A 20,697-nucleotide genomic window follows, 5' to 3' on the forward strand; every position below is an offset into this window, starting at 1 on the left:
TATGTGAACTATATCCTAAAAAAGTTGTTTTATAAAAAGGAAAGGAAATGGTTTACTTTTGAGGGTAAATTGAAAGCTCCCCACCCAGATATTATTAACAACAGTTAATGTAACAGCAGTATAGAGCACTGACCCTGCCATCTGCGTGTATCTTCATTCTGATATTGCTTTCTCTGTCCATCATATGCCCCTTGATTTTGGTTTTCTTTTTTTTAACTGATAGAGTCGATAATTTTATTTTCACATTTCACAATACAAATGAAAACTGCACTTTTTCTGGTCCCACTTCTCCCCTCTAATACTATTCTCTCTTTGATAGGAAGGAGGAGCAAGTCTTCTTTGTCATGCTATTAAGAAAATACCAAGAGTCACAGCACCATGATCTCCTTGTGAAGCAGAACAAGTAATATAAAACTGATCTAAAGAGGCCTCCCCTCTACTCTTATCTGTCTGGTCAAGTCATTTGGGTCCAAGTGGGCACCATTGTGGGAGGGTGGGAGGACTCATCACTGGGGGCCCAGGCATCATTGGCATGTGGCCTCCTGTGTTAGTTTGTTCTCATGCTGCAAATAAAGACAACTTGAGACTGGATAATTTATAAAGGAAAGAGGTTTAATGGACTCACAGTTCCACATGGCTAAGGAGGCCTCACAATCATGGCGGAAGACAAAGGAAGAGCAAAGGGACATCTTACATGGCAGCAGGCAAGAGAGCGTGTGCAGGGGAAGTCCCCTTTATAAAACCATCAGATCTCATGAGACTTATTCACTATCACGAGAACAGCATGAGAAAAACCCACCCCCATGATTCAATTACCTCCCACCTTGTCCCTCCCATGTCATGTGAAGATTATTACAACTCAAGGTGAGATCTGAGTGGGGACACAGAGCCAAATAATATCACCTCCAATGGGCAGCCTCATTCCAGGAGCACATCCCATTGGCATCATCCAGGAGAGGAGGGGGGGCCATCATTGGCATCATGGGAGGGCCCCCCAGCTGGGGTGCTGGCATCATACCTGGTGAGGAACAGGAAGAGACTGGGGGGAGGTTGGATCATCGCTCCTGCAGGAGGAGGAACAGAGAACAGAGTAGGAGGTGTTCTTCCTTGTTGAGATGCAGTCTTTGTTCTGTCAGCCAGGCTCCGAGCCTGCTCTTCTATCCATTTCTGGTAGTAGTCTTTCACATTCTCTTTGTGTTTCCTTCCACTGCAATGGTAGGTTCTCACAGATGGAGAGTCATGGGTGAGGTATGTATTGCAGAAGTCACAACAAAACTTAGGCATGTTGCTCTGTAGCCCGTTAACCACTCTCTTCCCTGATTTTGCTTTGTTTTGATGTGACATTGAAGCACTGCACATGCGCAGAGCAGCTAATAGTTCTTCCCTCTTTGGATTGTTGGATGAAATTTTTTTGAATTTTATTTTTTATTGATACATAATAGATATATGTGTTTTGGGGGTATATATGATAATTTAATATATTTATTTAACTTGTTAAAAACAAATCAGTGTAATTGGGACAGCCACCACCTTAAATACTTGTCCTTCCTTTTTGCTGGAAACATTTGAATTATTCTCTTAGCTATTTTGAAATATACAATAGGTTATTCTAAACTATAATCACCCTAGTGATCTATGAAACACTACGTCTTATTTATTCTATTGGGTTAAATGATTTAATACCTGCAATGCTCTTAGCATTGTGCCTGGCACATGATAAATAAATATTAGCTGTCGTTATTCCGACCCAAAACAAGAACATTTTTTATTTTACAGAAAAAAATTGGACCATTGATTATGTTTCACCATTTAAGTGGCTATTGTTTGCGTGCTTTCGACAGTTCTATCCCATGCCCTATACATTTACTTTCCCCCAGACCTCCCTCCCCTCCATCTTCAACCTATTACAACAGGGTGTAATAATATAGACGAACACTAGAGGGCAGCATGCAATTGCAATGAAGAAAATCGGCATCAGTACACTTGAAATTCAGACAAGATAGAAGATGTCTAGTATCAAAGGAAAGTGAAATGTCTTCCTTTAATATAGTGTCTTGTAGTATTCTCCTATAGGAGGGAAGTATTATTACTCTATCGGATGAGTATTCCTACTGGAAGGATAGCTGCGGCATTTTAAAAAATCCTGCCTGTATGTGCCTGCCATAAAGATGTCACATAACCATTTCCTCACGTGCTGTTCACTCCACACCCCAGCTCTCCTGAGAGCACTTAGCTTCTCCCGTGAGCCGGTTCCTCCGATGGGAGGCATTTGGAAGCCTACATTAGTATAGTGCTGCCTTACAACGCACTTTAATGTAATATCTAGTCTCTGGGAGGCCCAGGAGTGCTTCAAATTCTAGGCTTCCCTGAGATGTCCAGTGCGTTTCTGTTGAGGTGTATGTGGGCTCACTCGGCCTGAGTCCCTCAGGGGCAGGGAACGTACCCCATCTTCACCTTTGCATCCCCAGCAGTTTGCAGTGCTGGGCATGCCCTAGAGAAGCTGGATAATGTCTGTTGGACTAAACTGCTTCATGAGCTGCAGACAGAAAAAGAGGGAAATTTATGCTCACTTTATGCCTGAGCAATGGGACTCTAAACTGCACCCCTAACCAGTGAATATTTTTCATTATTTTTCTGGATTATAAAAACAGTTCATGCTCATAATGGGAAAATCATGCAAAAAGAACATCTAAAATATTCATAATCCCATCCATCCAATATTAACCTGGGGAATACTACAGATTCTTTTAACCTTATGTCGGAGTATAATATATAAATATATGTGTGTGTGTACATATATATAGTGTTTACATTTATGGCAGCATGGAACACCTATCTTTTTAAAATTTTTTTTGAGATGGTGTCTATACTCTGTCACCCAGGTTGGAGTGCAGTGGCGTGATCTGACTCGCTGCAACCTTGGCCTCATCCTCCCACCTCAGCCTCCTGAGTAGCTGGTACCACAAGCGTGCACTACCATGCCCAGCTAATTTTTTGTATTTTTGGTACAGACAGGGTTTTGCCATGTTGCCCAGGCTGGTCTTGAACTCCTGAGCTCAAGTGATCCACCCGCCTTGGAATCCCAAAGTTCTGGGATTACAGGTGTGAGCCACCATGCCCAGCCCTACATCTATCTTTTTTTTTTTTTTTAAACTAATCCCTTTCTGTTGGGAATTTAAGCTGTTTCTCAATTTTTGCTTTTTTAAAGAGCAGTCTGGTGAATATTCGTGTAGCTAAGTGTAAGCCCACATTCTTTATTAGTGTCTTAGGATAAATTCCCAGAGGCAGAATTTCTGGGTGATGGGTAATTTACATTGTCACCAACAGTGACAGTGCCCTTGATCAGATGAAGAGTTTTAATTAAACGTCACACCAGAACTCCATAATCTTGTCTCAGTCATGTCATCGCTGCTCAAAACATTTGGTGAACTCTGTTTGGTGATCCAGGCTATGACTCATATAAGAAAATAAATCTTAATCTCTCATCTTGCCTTTGATCTTTGACTGTTCAAGAAAATCTAATTTACCACAAAAGGACAAAGACAGCAACCATGGCAGATTTTCATATGGGTGTGCCACCAGAGTCAGGAGGAGATAGGGAAATGCTTCCCAGACTGTTCTGAATAGTGGCAAATCAGAGAATAATTCCTCTAAGCCTTTTTGGAAATTAGAATGGAACTTCCCTATCATCTGAAGACTCCTTATGGATTGAACAAGGAGGGCCCTCTTGACTGGTTTGTCTTTCTTTCTTTTTCTTTCTTTCTTTCTTTCTTTTCTTTCTTTCTTTCCTTCTCTCCTTCCTTCTTTCCTTCCTTCCTTTCTTCCTTCCTTCCTTCCTATCTTCTTTCTCTTTCTCTCTCTCTCCCCCTGCTTCCTTTTCTTTTCTTTTCTCTTCTCTTTTTTCTTTCTCTTTTCTTTTCTTTCCAGGGTCTATGCTATGTTGCCTAGGCTGGTCTCAAATTTCTGGACTCAAGCAATCCTCCTGCCTTGGTTTCCCAAAGTGCTAGGATTACAGGCATGAGCCACCTTGACTGGTTTCTTCCTTAAAGGTTCCTAAGCTTTGCCTTTTTTTTTTTTATCTTAAAGATGGACACAGAGATCTAAACATTAAAACAATTTATTTATTGGAGTTTCCTCATAGAAGGGTGAGAGAGACAGTTGCACCCGACTGGGTGCTTAGTATTTCTATAGAGTGGCTTAAGCATGGCAACTGATTAATGAGAGGAGCAGGAGATGACTTGCATTGTTTTTACTAAGATAATGTTTTGTTTTGTTTTGTTTGGTTTTTTTTGGAGAATGGCAGATTGGGTTTATTGAGAGAGGTGACTGAAAGGAACTCAAATCACCCCCTTGGTACTGCTATTTATATTACTGCATTGTGTGGAAATCCTTAGTGGCAAATAAAGCTTTGGGCTGATGTTTAAGGCCCTCTACAATATAATCTTAACCCGACTTTTCTAGCTTTAACTTCGCCTACTCTTATACAGACCTGAATGGATGCTGCACATCCTGTTGGCCCAGCTGCAACTTCAGCCACTGCTGCAGCAACCAGTTTTGTGCAGGTGTAGCTGATGGCTCTGGCTTTGGCTGCCTGACGTTTCCTGGATCCTGCAGCGTGGCACAGGACACATTTGCCTCCTGGTTGCCTTCTGGACTTGCAGGGTACTTACCGTGATAGGGGGTACCCTTTGATGAGCTGGGGATGGGAACTGGAGGGTGAAGACCTCCCTCTTCTCTCTCTCAGTGGACAATTCTGAGGTCCTTCTACACAGTGCCTCAGAAGCCCCCAGCGGGATTGAGCCTCAGTTACCTAAGGCAGTGACTGGCAGATAATGCACCTGTGCTGGCTTTCTTTCCTCCCCTACTCCCCTCTTCAGTCCTTCAGTCTGTTGCCTGGAATCACTTTCCTAAATAAATGTCTTTTTTTTTTTTTTAGAGGGAGCCTCGCTCTGTTGCCCAGGCTGGAGTGCAGTGGTGTGATCTCGGCTCCCTGCAACCTCTGCCTCCTGGGTTCAAGCGATTCTCCTGCCTCAGCCTCCTGAGTAGCTGGGATTACAGGCACATGTCACCTCGCCTGGCTAATTTTTGTATTTTTAGTAGAGATGGGGGTTTCACCATGTAGTATACACCATAAGAATGTGTATACCTTTGCCAGGCTGGTCTCGAGCTCCTGACCTCAGGTGATCTGCCCACCTTGGCCTCTGAAAGTGCTGGGATTACAGGTGTGAGCCACCATGCCCAGCATTTCCTAAATAAACTTCATATAAGCTTTGTCTCAGGCTCTGCTTGCTTTGGGGAAACAACAGTCACCACCCTATTTGCTGTTTTTTGATGATGTTCCTTGCTCTTCATCTATTCAGTTCTTTAATACTTGCCTGGGGAACATCTAGTGTGCTCCTGGTCTGGGAAAGGGCCCTAAAATATAAAACGGAATCAGTCACAGGCCTTGCTCTTGAGGAGTTCTTGGTTTAAGAGAGAGAGAGAACAGACAGCTTAAAAAAAAAAAAAAAGTCAGTGTATCACAAGGTGAATGCTGTTCCAGAGAACCAGGAAGGAAGAACACAGGAGACAGGACAGCTGAACTGGCTTGGGGTATCTGAGGAGGTTTTCTCAGGAGCGTCTTTTAAAGGATGAACAGGAAGTAGTTTACAGGAACAAGGTGGGAAAAGACCTTCTGGGCTGAGAGACTAGTCTGGGCAGAGACACAGAGTCATGAAAGAACTTGGTATGTTTGTGAACTGTGGGAAGTTCAGGGAGACTGGAGCGGAGGGTGCCTTAGGAATGTGCTATAGAGGAGTCTGTCAAGACCTGGGTGCCTGCTACACTCCGAGAGGTCAGCGAACGGGCCCTCAGTGGCTTCTTTTGCGTTGATGGCCTGGTCTGTATTTCTGCACTAGGTGGCCCTCTCATTGTTGCCATGACTGCTGGCCAGTGGACACCTGCAGGAATGGACTTGGGGTAGGCCTGAGGCCCCAGTCTGCTGGGGTGCTCCTGGGAAACTGAGTCTCGCCTCACCTAGTCTCATGGTAATGTGCAAGGGTTGTTTTGCATCAGCTTCTTGCCACTGGGGAGAGCCAGCCTGCAGCCAGAGCTTCCAGCACAGCCGGAAGAGGCTGGGAGGGTGTATCCACTTCCCCACCCACTAGAAGAATGTGTCTACCTTTGCCTGGGAGCAGGCTGTGCAATCTCCTGCTCGTGTGTGTCTCTGTTTACTTTGCCATGAAACAATCCTGTGTGGGTCTGCTGGTGTCTTCCCTCCCATTGACCCCTATATCTTGACGGGTAACCATGCATCTCCTGACTCAGGGAAAAGACAGTGACTTTTTAAATATTTATTAACTAATTAATTAATTTTTTTTTTTTTTTTAGAGACAGGTTCTTGCTCTGTCACCCAGGCTGGAAGTTCAGTGGCATGATCATAGCTCACTGCAGCCTTGGACTCCTGGACACAGTGATCCTTCCACCTCCTGAGTAGCTGGGACTATAGGCACACACCACTATGCCCAGTTACTTTTGTTTTGTAGAGACAGGGTCTCGCTATATTGCCCAGGCTGGTCTTGAACTCCTGGCCTCAAGTGATCCCTGCCTCAGCCTCCCAAAATGTTGGGATGACAGGTGGGAGCCACTGCACCCTGCTGAGACCAGTGACTTTTAAAGTCGACTAGTGGCTGTCCGAATCAAGTGGTCCCCTCTTTGGCAGTAGTTGGTAAGGAGTAGAAATCAAAGGATACACAGAGAAGATGCTAGGCAGAAGTAGTGAGGATTGGAGGAGAGCAGAGAGAAGCAGGGTGCTGGCAGCAGGAGAAGCAGACTGAATGTGGCTGAGTAACACCGATGTGCCAACACCAGCAGCTAGGAGATAGTGAGGCTTCAGACCCCAGTGGGGCCTGGTGAGATTTCCATTTCTGAACTACACTCCAGAGTGCCAGAAACCTGCTGGTGTGGCTGGTCCTGCGCTCCAGGAAGTGAAAATAGACACGCACTTTCCTATTCCTGTACATATCCTAACACGGAGTAGCGTCAGCAGAGACACTGCCTGGCCATGCTACTTCCCACCATGTAAACTTGAGTAAGTAACTGAGCACTCTGTGTCTCAGGTTCCTCACTTGTAAACTGGGCTGTTACTGGTGTCTGCTTCATAGGGTTGTTTTGATGCTTGAATGAGTTAATGGGCTTAAGATGTGGAGAAGGGCCTGCTGGTGCATATGAAGTACTCTGTAAGCAGGTAGCGGTCTGGGTCTGGGCAGGACACCCAAATTGGGTAACTGAGGAGAGGCTGAGAGACTATTTACAAAAGTATAGGTCAGATGAAGGGACAAAGGATGATGGAACACCATGGGCTATAACTGGCTGAGAAGTCTTTAGTACTCCTAGGCCTGATGAGGCGAAGGGAGGAAGTAGTTATGAGACACCCAGCAGCCTCAAAACGGGGTGACAGGGCAGGAACTGTGGGGGTCTGGACAAGAGTGCAGCTGGGCCAACCTGGCCCTACAGGGCAGGAGTGGAAAGCATACATACTCTTAAGACTTCTCCCTAACTCTGATCTCCTGCCCATGATACCCAAAGGCCAATCCGATTGGAGGCCAAAGGATGAGGCTGTTAGGTGGTTACAAAACGCAGTGGTCAGCCTGCCAGGCCCAGAGCAGTTGGTGAGGCATGGAGCAGGGATCTAGGAGCCACTGCAGCCTCTCCAGCACAAATATCGCCAATGTTGGCTGCAGTATTGTTATTACAATAGAGGCCTTTCACTTGAGGCCTTGACCGAGTCGCCATTCCTTGCAAACAAAAGAGCCTTACAGAGGCCGGGCACGGTGGCTCATGCCCGTAATCCCAGCTCTTTTGGAGGCCGAGGTGGGTGGATCACATGAGGTCAGGAGTTCAAGACCAGCCTGGCCAACATGGTGAGACCCCGTCTGTACTAAAAATACAAAAATTAGCCAGGCGTTGCCGCAGGCACCTGTAATCCCAGCTACTAGGGAAGCTGAGGCAGGAGAATCACTTGAACCCAGGAGGCGGAGGTTGCGGTGAGCTAATGCCACTGCACTCTAGCGTGGGCGACAAGAGCAAGGCTTCACCACCCCCCCCCCCAAAAAAAAAAAAAGACTAACAGAGAAGGGCAACGGGAGCTCTGCAGGGAGACCTAGGGGACCACGCCATTCCCGTGGTCATCATCAGGTACTCTGTTTACCAGCTCTACTCTGTTTACCAGTCTCCCGCACTAGCTGGGAAAAGCTCTCTGGGGCAGGGCAGAAGTCTTTTCCTCTTTATAACCAGAGTGTCCAGCAGAACCAGGGACTTGTCACTGAGGGCTCTGTTGAGGTTTAAGGAACCCCTAAGAACCTGCTACTCCAGCAGATAGGAGAGGGAAGCACTTAGGGCCTTAGGGGAGAACGCTGAGTCAGGGAACAGTGTGTGCTGCTGTTGCGTGTGTGTGCTTGTGAACATTCACATTTTATACACGTCAGAGAGAAAGTTGAAGGCATTGCCTGTTTTGGGCTGAGGAGGCCAGGCCCCAGATGAGGCTTCTCCCTGGAGCCCCTCTTTTGTCAGCTCCCATTTATGCCAGGCCCTGGGCTTCCCTGGATCTCACAACTCATTGCAACCCTGTGGAGTTGGCAGCGTGCCTGTTTTATGGACAAGGATGCTGAGGCCAATGAATTCACAAAGGTAGCGGTAATTAGGAGTGTCTGAATTTGAGCCCAGATATGGCTTGAAAGCCTGAGTTCTTTTATTTTTTGAGGGGAAGTCTTGCTCTGTCACCCAGGCTGGAGTACAGTGGCATGTTCTCGGCTCACTGCAACCTCCGCCTCCTGGGTTCAAGCAATTCTCCTGCCTCAGCGTCCTGGGTAGCTGGGATTACAGGTGCCCGCCACCACGCCCAGCTAATTTTTGTATTTTTAGTAGAGACGGGGTTTTGCCATGTTGGTCAGGCTGGTCTCAAACTCCTGACCTCAAGTGATCTGCCCACCTCTGCCTCCCAAAGTGTTGGGATTACAGGCGTGAGCCACCGTGCCTAGCCAGCCTGAGTTCTTAATCATTGAGCTAGTGTTTCCCAGTGGAGATACTGCAGGTCATCATTTGAATTTTTGTCACTTCTGTGTATTTCCTGTTTATCATTTACTTAACATTTTTCTCGAAATTGTCTTTTTTGGTACTTTAAACAAGTTTACTTGAAAAGGAAACTGTATCACTACCATAAATGGAGAGCTAGAATCACCTACTGTAAATAGAAGGTATCATAAATATAAACACAAAGGAATTCTTGGTCTCCAGCGTGGCCAACTCCAAATTCTAGAGCAGAATGATTTTGAAGTAACTCCATTCCTTTTAATTGCTTCGTTGCCTTGAGAGGCCTCTCTCTCCTCTATCTGTCTGGGCTCTAAGATATGTAAAATTGGATTTGATCAGATTGTAGCCAGAGGTGTGCTGGTAAATGTTTAACAACAGGTGCTCCAGAAATTAAATTTTTTTTTAACACACGCAAGTGTCAGATAAATCTTACTGATATAAAGGAATTGTAGCACCCAATGTACAAATAATAAGAAATTATACAGTATTCTAAACTGTAAATTCCATATAGCTTATTGATTCCCTCAGAATGTTTTCATTGCTTTTTGCTGAACCGTTGTATCTGAACCTTGTATTTTGCTAAACCCTTGGCATATATTGTATGCCAACCTGTGGTTGATATTGACAAACAAGCAATTATGACATAAATGCTGGTTGGTACCAGTAAGATTAAAATGAAGAAGCCTTAACTTTCAGATGTTTGTCAAAATTTCACTGGTTCATCAGTGTCATCAATGATGTGAGTGACTTCTTTATTGATTTGGGCAATAGTTTTTGACTGCTAGAAAAATATTTCTTCAACTTTTTTTTCTATTTGCAATGTAATGGTTCCAAGTATGACATAATTCTAAGTTAAAGCTCTATTATTAACATTTTCTTCATCATTTTCTTAAGTCTAGACAACAACTAATAAATCAAGCCCCAATTTGTTGCTTTTGCCACTTTCTAAGTACTAAATACTGCTACTGTTAAATATATACTGTTAAATATAATACTGTTAAATATAACTTATTTAATTATAAATCTAGAATTTAATTTTTAATAATAGCTGTGTTTATCAACTGGCTCTCAAGATTCCTAAACATTTGACTGTTGCAAGTTGGTATGTGCCGGCTCCTGTGTGCCACTGATTATGGCCCTTATCTTGAAACCAGGCAAGCTGCATATGTTCCCCTTGTGGAGTCACCATCCAGAATAATTTCTACTCTTTTTAGACGTAAACACGCCGCTGTGCTCTGCTCCAATAAAATAGCAAAGTTTTTCTCTCCTCGCACTTTCTCACCTCAGCTCCTACTTTCCTTCCCCGGACTCCGCTCCCTGGATATTCCTTGAACACACGAGACATGCACACCTCAGGGCCTTTGGACTTGTTATTTCCCCTGCCTAGAATGTTTTTCCTCCAATTAGCTGCATGTTTCATTCCCTCACCTCCGTCAAGCATTTGCTCAAATATCACTCTGTTTATAACTGCGATCCCTCCTCTCCCCTACTCCCCTACTGACCATCCCTTCTACCTGCTTTATTTTTCTCCATAGCATTGACTATCTTCAGTGTATTATACTGTATAAAATCTTTGCATATATTTTGTTTATTGCCTTCTTCTCTCCATGAGAATGTAAGCAACACAAAGGCTAGAGGTTTTTTGCTTGTTTGTTTTATTTTGTTTTGAAGACAGGGTCTCACTCTGTCACCCAGGCTGGAGTTGCAGTGGTGAAATCTCAGCTCATTGCAACCTCCACCTCCCGGGTTCAAGCAATTCTTGTGCCTCAGCCTCCTGAGTAGCTGGGACTACAGGCTTGCACCACCACGCTTGGCTAATTTTTTTTTGTAGTTTTAGTTGAGACTGGGTTTCACCATGTTGGCCAGTCTGGTCTCAAACTCCTGGCTTCAAGTGACCTGCCAGCCTTGGCCTGCCAGAATGCTGTGATTACAGGTATGAGCCACCATGCCCAGCCAAGGGCTAGAGTTTTTGTACATTTGGCTGGATCTTTTGCGTATGGAACAGTACCTGGCATAGTGTAGGGAAGCAGTATGTATATATGTGTGTTGGATAAATGAATGAATATATAATATGTAATATATAATAGAAACATTCTTACATTGCCTCTGATGAAATGCTTATGTCTCTTTTAATCTATAGATTCTCCTTCTATCTCTTTTGCTTTCTTGAAATTATTTATTGAAGAACCCAGGTTCCCCATAGCAAAGTTTCCTATAGTCTCATTGCAGCCCAAGAATATAATCTGCTCAGATTCAGATTTGATTTTCCTTTTTACAAGACTGCTTCAAACCAACCAGGGAACTGCTGGGGAAAAAACCCTGATGGCTTCATAGTTGATGGTGGTGATGGGTACATCTATAACACAAAGGACAGTGTCTGTCTGTCATGTAAATATATATATATATATATATACACACACACATGCATGAGGCAGGGATCCAACTTCATTCTTTTGCATGTGAATATCCAGTTGTCCCATTTGTTGAAACAATTATTCTTTCTCCATTGAATTATCTTGGCACTCTTGTCTAAAAAAGGGAAGATTTTAAATTAGATTTGTGTGACCAGATTTGCTTCTTTCATAACTTATTTTGGTGGAAACATTGAGAATTCTAGTCAACATCTATTCAGCTCCAGGGTGGAAAATCCATTCAGACTGGCTCAAGTTTGAATAACGGGGGCTCCTACTGCCTAGACTGTGGTCTTGAATCATTGTTTCACACTAAAGAAATCAAGGTTCCTTGAAGACATCGTTGATTACATGTTGAGTGCAGGAAAAGAACAAGATGAGCCTGGAACATCAGAGGCTATTTGTGGTCATGTCAAAAGCACTCAGGAACCAAGCTGAATATGCATTTGTCAGGCCAAGATGGAATGATATGAGTATCAACAAGGATAATAATGGCAATGAATTGAAATACATAAAAAAGTTAAAATCCATGAATTCATAATGATATTCTTTTTTTTAAGAGACATAATGATTTTTAGTTTTTGAGACAGGGTCTTGCTCTGTCATCCAGGCTGGAGTGCAGTGGTGTGATCTCGGCTCACTGCAACCTCTGTCTCCCAGGTTCAAACGATTCTCCTGCCTCAGCCTCCCAAGTAGCTGGGACTATAGGCATGCACCACCACACCTGGCTAACTTTTGTATTTTTAGTGGAGACGAGGTTTCACCATTTTGGCCAGGCTGGTCTCGAACTCCTGACCTCAGATGATCTGCCTGCCTTGGCCTCCCAAAGTGCTGGGATTACAGGCATGAGCCACCATACCTGGCCTGCCTGATATATTTTTAAAATGTTACTTCATTGGTTTTATTTTTGGAGGATGCTAAAAAACTACCTCATTGTTTTGAAAACTGATAAAGGAAAATAATCAGGCATTTATGTTATCTTTCCCTTGTAAAATGTACCTTAGGGTAAACAAATAGTTGAAAAGAGGAAGTTTGTCACTATAGAAGTTTTCCAGTTCATAAAGAAGGAATGATTTGAAAGATCATTCTGTAATTCGAGCCATCAATGGCCGATAATATCACTAAAAGAGACAAAGAGACAGAGTTAGAGGAAGAGAGCAACAGGCATTGTCCTTTGTGTTATAGACATACACATCACTACCATCACCTATGAAGCAGTCTTCTTTTTTTTTTCTCCCCAACAGTTCCCTGGTTGGTTTGAAGCAGTCTTACAAAAAGAAAAATCAAATCTGAATCTGATAAAATGATATTCTGGGGTTGCAATGAGACTATAGGAAACTCTGCTATAGGAACCCTGGGTTTTTCAATAAATAACTTCAAGAAAGGAGAAGAGATGGAGGGAGAATCTGTAGATTAAAAGAGACATAAGCATTTTATCAGTAGCAATGTAAGGATCTTATATATGTATCCCAGTTCAAACAGACTGTATATCAACCAGAGAAATGTGACCTCTGACTGGATATTTGATTATATTAAAATTTATAATTTTTATAGATATAAAAACAGTATTGTGAGTATGTTTCAAAGTCCTAATCTTTAGATATTCTATACTGAAACATATACAGATGAAATGATATGATGCCTGGGATTTGATTCAAAGAAATCCACACGTGGATGTAGGTGAGGGTATAGATGCAGCACAGCTGGCCAAGAGTTGATAATGGTTGAAGTTGGTGATAACACATTGAATTCGTTATATTATTCTCCTTCCTTTTGAAAATTTACTAATAAAATGTTTTTTTAAAAGTTATACATCTTGGCTGGGTGCAGTGGTTCACGCCTGTAATCTCAGCAGTTTGGGAGGCTGAGGCGGGTGGATTGCTTGAGGTCAGGAGTTCAAGATCACCCTGGCCAACATGGTGAAACCCTGTATTTACTAAAAATACAAAAATTAGCCGGGCATGGTGGCAGGTGCCTGTAATTCCAGCTACTCGGAGGCTGAGGCAGGAGAATCGCTTGAACCCGGGAGGCGGAGGTTGCAGTGAGCTAAGATGGCACCACTGCACCCCAGCCTGGGCAACAGAGAGAGACTCCATCTCAAAAAAAAAAAAAAGTTATACATCTTGACAGCAATAATCATAAAATTAAGCAAAATTAGAAGGAGGGAGAAACTTTGTGTGTTACTTTCTTCAATTTTGGTGGTGGGAGTGAATAAATATGGTCTAAAATTGAAAAAAAAAGTGATAAGAAGAATTAATTGTGAAGGCACAGTGGGCTGTCTCCAAGATGCCTCAAAGCAGGAAATGGAGTGTTTCTGGGCTCCCTGGGGAGGGATTAGGACCTGGCAGGGTGGGTGGCAGTGGCTGCTCCCTCCACCCCTAGGGGCCTCTTGCTATCAAGTCTTTTCCTTTGCTAGTGTGCTGACTTTCCAGGGCTGTGTGACTCTGGTGCACACCACTGACTGTCTTTGACTCTCTCAAGAGAATCTGACTGGTGGCTGCTCAGCCAATGAACCACTGGCCTGGGTAAGGTCTTATCAGCTGTGGCCTGCATTACAAGTTTGTGGGTGTGTGAATTAGTGGGGGGTTTGCATGGGGTGTTCCAGGAACTATGGGCAGGGCAAATTCTCTAGAAGAAGTAGTTTTTATTGTGGACAGGGTTCGTCCTGAAATTTAGCTAGTATGAGGATGGGTTAAAGGATAGATTAGAATTAGGGACCAGACAAGGCACTGCTGAACTTTGATATTCACTCGGCACCTTCTATGTGTCTGACCTTGTGTGGGTGTCAGGAACGTGGGGACAAAGGAAGTGTGAGAGAAGAATAGCCCTGAGAAGTGGATGGGAGGTGGACAAGGCTGGACTTAGGCATTGAGTGGATTGGTCTTGATCCAGGAGAGGCTGATCTCTTGGCACATCCTCCTAACTACCTCAGCCTTGCAAAAACCTACCCAACACCCAAGGCCCAATGCACGTGCTGCTTTCTCCCGGAAGCCTTTTCCAATCCTCTTTTGAACTCCATAGCAATTTGTACGTCCTTGTCTTAACTTGCTTTGCAAACATAGTTGATGTAGTTGTGGTTGCATATTTCATGCTACTGTAAGTTGCCTCTTTGTTTGATGCTTTCAGACTTCTGCTAGACTGTAAAGTCCATATCTGAGTCACTTTTGCAGGCAGCAGGGCTGTTGGAAGGGCTACATTCCTGAGTGTAAATCCCATTTTCACTGCTTACAAGCTGTGTGACTTTGGGCAAGTTACTTAGCCTCTCTGAGCCCCCACCTTCTTGTTTGTTAATGGGAGTGATAATACCCACCTCAAGGTGTTTTGTTTTGAAAATTAAACCATATCAAGGATATAAAGTACAGGACCAAGCACAGGGCAGTTGATTGGTGTGTATTGAATTGAGGAGGAATAACTCGGATCTTGAGGGATGAGCAGCATTAGCATAGTGGGTGAGATAAGGGAAAGGGAAGGGCATGCTCCAAGCTGTTCTCTTCAGTCCCTCCAGGGGAGGGGGCAGCGTGCGGGGCCACACTCTGGACAGGGCAGCTACTCCTCACATTGTCAGCAGAAGCCACTGCAGTTCTAGGACTCAGGCAGCCACACTCTTGTCCAGTGTAATGGAAACTGCCTTCTGAGCTGCGTGCACCCTTACTTGATATCAATGTACCAGGGACTCGGATCTGTAACTAGGACAGTACTTACAGCTTGTCTCTCAGGGAAATGGTGTTGGATGGTCCTCAGGAATATTTCTTCCAGGTTTTCATGGAACCTAGAAAAACACCACAGCTTGCTAAGGTGTAAACCTCTCAGACGCCTGGGATGTTCTAGACTGAGCTGCAGCCAGTGCCTTTCTCCTGTTCAGGGCTGGATATGCACAGATGCCCTCACCAGGGCCTTCTAAACATAATTTGCTTCAACCCTTGCTTGTTGGCACAATTTTTTTCCCACCTCTCTCTATTTCAATAATGGCTGCTTCCTGACCATCTCTACTGCATAAGTAAGTAATCTGCCCTGGAAATTTGTCTTTCTGATTACTTTGCCCCCACTGTGATTGCCTCCTTCTCCACATCATCCATTTCGCTCTCTCTTTTGGATCCTTCCCATTGGCACAGTGCCATGCTCTAGTGGCTCCAATTTTTAAAACACAAAATAAAAATCTTTCATTGATCCCACTATTCTCCTGCGGCAACTCCTTCATTTCTCTACGTCTTCTCTGCGGAACTTCTTAAAAGCCTTGTCTATAGCAACTTGTCTATAGCTCTATAGCTATAGCTCCTGCCTCCTCTACCTCACCCATGCCCTGTTCTCTCCCTCACCTGCTCTCCTCTGGGCTTCTGTCTTCTCCACTCCATGAGACTGCTCTTGACATCTTGCCATGACCTCGATTGTCTTCTCAGTGGCTAACTCCTCTGTTCTACTTGAGCCAGATTTTTTTCCTGGGGTTCTGTGATGCCGTACTGTCTAGGAGTTCCCCTCATCTTGATGGCCACTTCCTCTATCCACCCTCATTTCCAGGCTCTGGCTCCTCATGTGACCTCTAAAAGGTTGGCAGTCCCAGGAGATAGGCCTGAGTCCCACCCTCTTTTCTGTCTGTATGCACCTCCCTCCATTGCCCAAACCCCGGGGTCTTCTCACTTCCACCCCACAGCTTAAACACCATACATATAGTGATGGTGCACACATTTTGGTATTTCCATCCTGGCCTTTCCTCAGAGCTCCAAGCTCATACAAACAACTGTCTGGTTGATGTCTTCAGCCATGTGTCTCTCTAGATTTCTGCCCTATGCTGGCTCCTTCACTAGTCTCTGCCCCAATACATGGAACTTCTTACCCATTTACTCAGGATGAGAGCCTAGGAGTGATCATCCTTGATTCTCTCTTTTCCTTATTCCTATAATCATCACCCCTCTCCCACCCATCCAACTTTTTAGCAACTCCTGTTAACTCTACCTTGAAAACATAGCCCAAATATGCCCATTTCTGTTAATCTCTACCTTTGCTCACTCTGTCCAAGCCATAATTATCTTTCACTGGGTGAAATGCAATAGCTTCCAAAATGCTTCCATTCCTGCCCTTTATAATCATTGTTTTTGTTGTTTTGTTTTGTTTTAATTGAACACCTACAGCACTTTTTAAAAACCCGAATCCCATCATCCATGCTCCTTGAAACTTTCCAGTGGCCTCCCATTGTACCTGGAAAGAAAGCCAGACCCCTAGCTGGCCTCACAGGGCAAGGCTCTAGCTCCTTACCTGCCTCACCTCAAAGCATTTTCCCTGCTGGTTCTGCCTCAGGCCTCTGCACTTGCTGTTCCTTTCTTGCTGCAATGCTTCCCTCCAGGTGGTTTTTACATTCACTTGCATTCCTCAGCCTTCCCTGGTTATTCAATCTACAGTATTGGCAGGTGACATCACTTGTCTCAGTGGCTGTATGAGAAATACAAGAGAAAATGAGGCAGTGAGGTTGGACTGGGTCAGAGGTTCTCAACCCTGACTGTGTGCTGGTCCCTTCTGGGAAGCTTTAAAAAGCACACAGAAGCTCAGCCTTACTGCCAAGAATTCTAACTTAGGTCCTGGCATTCTTTAAAGTTCCCCACATGATTCCAAAGGACGTGTGGGGTGATAACCTTTGATCCAACCAGTGCTTCCCAAACTTGAACATGCATCCACATCACCTGCATACTGTGTTAAAATGCGGATTCTGGTCAGGAGGTCTGGGGTGGAGGCTGAGATGCTGCATTTCTAACAAGTTCCCAGGTGATGCTGATGCCGCTGGTGCACGGACCACACTTTAACTAGTGAGGGTCTGAACGATTTCTAGGTCTCCATCCCCTTCTAGCATGCCATGACAGTGGGGAAGGCAGTTCCAAAGCACAGGTGGTATGTTCTGTATTCACCAAGCATCCTGCACCCCTCCATCCTTGTTCATCTTTATCTGTTACAAATAAGCAATATTTCTGCTGATGGTCAAAATATGTGAAAGCCAAATAAGAATAACGATGGATCACGTGATATGGTGAAGGGGCATGGACTCCACAATGGGTTCATATTCCAATTCTGTTTCTTACCAGCTGTGTGAGTGTAGGCAAATTACTTAATCTCTCTGAGCCTTCATTTCCTCAACTCCAAAATGGGGATAATAAACACTGCTTATTTTATTGAGAGGATTAAATGGGTTAATACAGACAAAGCACTTTGCACACGATAGGTACCTAATGGATGGCAACTGCTGTGATCTTGGTGTACTTTGCAAATTGATCTAATCTTGTAATCCAATTGCTGCAGGTCACAGGAACCTTGATCTGTGCTTGCTGCAAGGATCATCAAACATAGAGCGGAGTCGGCCTTTGATCTGAATGTCAGGTGACTCTATGACATAAGAAATTTCAAGGCACAGAAACTTCAAACCAGCCTTAGTGACCTTGCCTGGAGGATGACAGGGGCAGAGAAACCCTTTGTTTCTTCCCTTCTCTGGATTGTTAGATTATCTCCCCATCTCTGTTCCCTGCCTACTTGCGTAATTTCCCCAGGGACTTTTGGTACAAAACCAGAAAACCTTAACTCTTAAAGTGTTGACTTCAATGCTGCTCTCACACTAGCCTGTTAGTAGTTATTTATTCATTCAGATATTAATTGGGTGCCTAGGTGCCAGGGACTTCATTGTCTCTATTACCCTGCAGGTTGTCAAGGGGAGGCAGGCGCTGAACCATAAAAAAAAATACGTAATCACAATTGTGGTGCCATGAAGGAAAAGAAATAGGGTGCACCGCAAGAGAATATTGAAGAGCTGTGATGCCAATGATTTTCATGTCAAAAGAGCCTCTGCCTATGTGTAGAATACATTGGAGCAGGCAGGAAGAAGGAGGACAAACAGTTAGGAGCCCCAACAGTGGTCCTGGCCCAGATGGTGGCAATGGAAATGGGGAATCAAGACTGGGAGCCACTTCCCTTAGTCATGGTAAAATGTTGGCTTGTACTTTAAGCTGTTTTGTAATTTTTTCCCTTTTACTCAATACAGAAGACACCATGTCATCATCACAGAAAATTCTAATCAGCAGTGTGGTTTGGGGCCAGTGTGTTTCCCTCTGTAGGTCTTGTTTATTCTGTAAAATGGTAGTGGTGGTGGGTGTTGGTGTCAGTGGGATCAAGCTTCTTTCTGCTTGTCATTTGAAGACTCCAAGACACATTAACGGTATTCACAAATAAGAGATTTTAAGCTTCAAATTAGTAGAAGGTTTAACAATATGGGGAATTAGATTTCTCCCTTTAAGCACTCTTGCCTCCCTTTCACAGGTCAGTGAAATTATAATCATACTTTCAAGCACAGCCTGCATGAATCAGGAAGGTTCAAGGCCACAGGCCTCTCAAGCCAGAGCCACAAAGCAAAACTGGTCTCTCTACCCAGGCACCACCCCTAGCTCTAAACCATGGGAATCTGAGAGGTAGCTGGAGCATGACTCACCTGCCAACACTGATAGACAGACACATGCTGGGCCACAGTGATACCAGAACCACCTCGTACAAAGGCTGGCAGGAATGATTTACATACCTCAACCTAACATTGAATAGCTTGATTGTCTCACAGAAATTAGTACTAAAGTAAAAACATTTAGAAAATAAACCTTCAAATGTTGCAGATTAGGAAACTTAAGACCAGAGATGTCAACTGACCAAGTTAAGGTCACATTGCTGGCTATTTGGCAAGCCCCAAGAACCTGAATGAAGTTAGATACAAGGAGAATTTCTTCAGGAAAATTACTTTGGGTGGTATTGTAAAGGAGTTGCTTGACGCTGCTAAAAAAGACACTCAGCCATTAGTTTGGATGTGTCAGTTGAGGCCGAGGTTCTAGTTGGCAGAGTTCCAAGATAGTTGATGCTTCGGTGCCTCTTCTCCGAAGTATTTCCCATAATCCCCTGGACAGTTCCCTCTAAGAACTCCACTGTCTCAATCCTTTAAGTCTTCTGGATTCAGGGAAACCAAGACCAGTTCCTCCTTACAAGAACACTGGGAACCCCTAATCTCAAGGTTGGTTGGTTTTTTTAAAAAAATTAAAAACGTAGAACAATGCAATTAATAATATACCATATACCCAGGTTCTAGGCACCCAGAATTAATGACTGTTAACATTTTCTCCCAAGGTATTTTGAGAACCCTTTTTTCTTTAGAATGACTCATGCGTCATAAGACACAGGCTTAATCTACCATCGTTTAATCGCCAGATTACCAAATTAGAATATTGAACTAGGACAGGAAAGATAAAATATTCTTATTTTATTTTTTAAAATATGGTACTTAAGTGGACCACGTGATGAGTTTTGACAAATGCCTATCATTTTTTTTTCTTTTTTTAAAAGCAACAAGTCAAGGAATATACTCATCATGTTTTAAATTGCATTTGCAATTGGAACTGCATAAAAAGGCATTTTAATTTACATAATCTTTTTCTGCTGTTTTCACTTCCTGTTAAAACGGAATAACCTGGGGATTTTTATTTTCTGGTAGAAAATGCACAGTTTCAAGAAAGTCAAGAGTAAAGGTTAAGTTTACAGATTTCCAGTGACAGAGATGAAAGGGAACTATGTAACTCTGGAAAATAAAAGTTCAGAGTTGCGTTGCTTACAACTTTTTCATTTGTTAAGTTCTAGGAGCAAGTTTGAATGGGGAATCAAGAAGCCTGAATTATAGAACCAGTGCTGCCAGTAATGCACTGTGTGGCTGCTGGCCCATCACTTTACCTTTTTGGGCTAAAACTCTTTTTGTGCTTTTGGAATAACTTGTGTCCACTTTCTCCTTCTTTATGTCTTTTGTTTATAGGCTTGCCTTTTATGCACTGTTAACCAATCAGTCCTGATTCCTCTACCACACGTAATAAGAGGGTAAGCCGTGGACATGAAGTGATGCTGCCAAGCTTGGCTAGTGTATGCACACTGCACCTTGCATGGGTGCCATGAGGGCCCTGGAGGCCATATCTGGACTGGCTCTGGTCCTGAGGGTCAGAGTTCACCTGCTCCTGGATCCTAGTTTCACCTTCATAGGTTCCTCTGTATATTGACTTGAAATGTGACTTTCTTAGTGATAAGAGTTGTGGTTTTTATTCATTCACCACAGATGTTGTAAACCCCTACTTTTGTGTAGGGCACTGTTTTTCACTTTTACAGAAGAGGTTACTTTAGCAATTCTTTAAATGTCAGAGCCCTGTGCTGGCTAATAAAAACTCAA

The 20,697-nt window shown here is 43.8% G+C and overlaps 1 long non-coding RNA gene and 1 pseudogene across 1 annotated transcript; both read right to left on the bottom strand.

Moving 5' to 3' along the window:
- Nucleotides 1-321: 321 nt before the first annotated feature.
- On the bottom strand, nt 322-8,726 carry LOC129397462 (U1 small nuclear ribonucleoprotein C-like; annotated as a pseudogene).
- Nucleotides 8,727-14,827: 6,101 nt separating this feature from the next.
- LOC130541369 (uncharacterized) lies at nt 14,828-19,371 on the bottom strand. The gene is made up of 3 exons (XR_008955415.1): nt 19,237-19,371; nt 16,731-16,904; nt 14,828-15,249 (listed from the first exon to the last, which is right to left on the bottom strand). It is a non-coding gene; the product is annotated as an uncharacterized LOC130541369 (long non-coding RNA).
- Nucleotides 19,372-20,697: the final 1,326 nt, after the last annotated feature.

The sequence above is a fragment of the Pan paniscus genome, chromosome 2 (genome assembly GCF_029289425.2).
Source record: "Pan paniscus chromosome 2, NHGRI_mPanPan1-v2.0_pri, whole genome shotgun sequence".
Taxonomy (NCBI): Eukaryota; Metazoa; Chordata; class Mammalia; order Primates; family Hominidae; genus Pan; species Pan paniscus.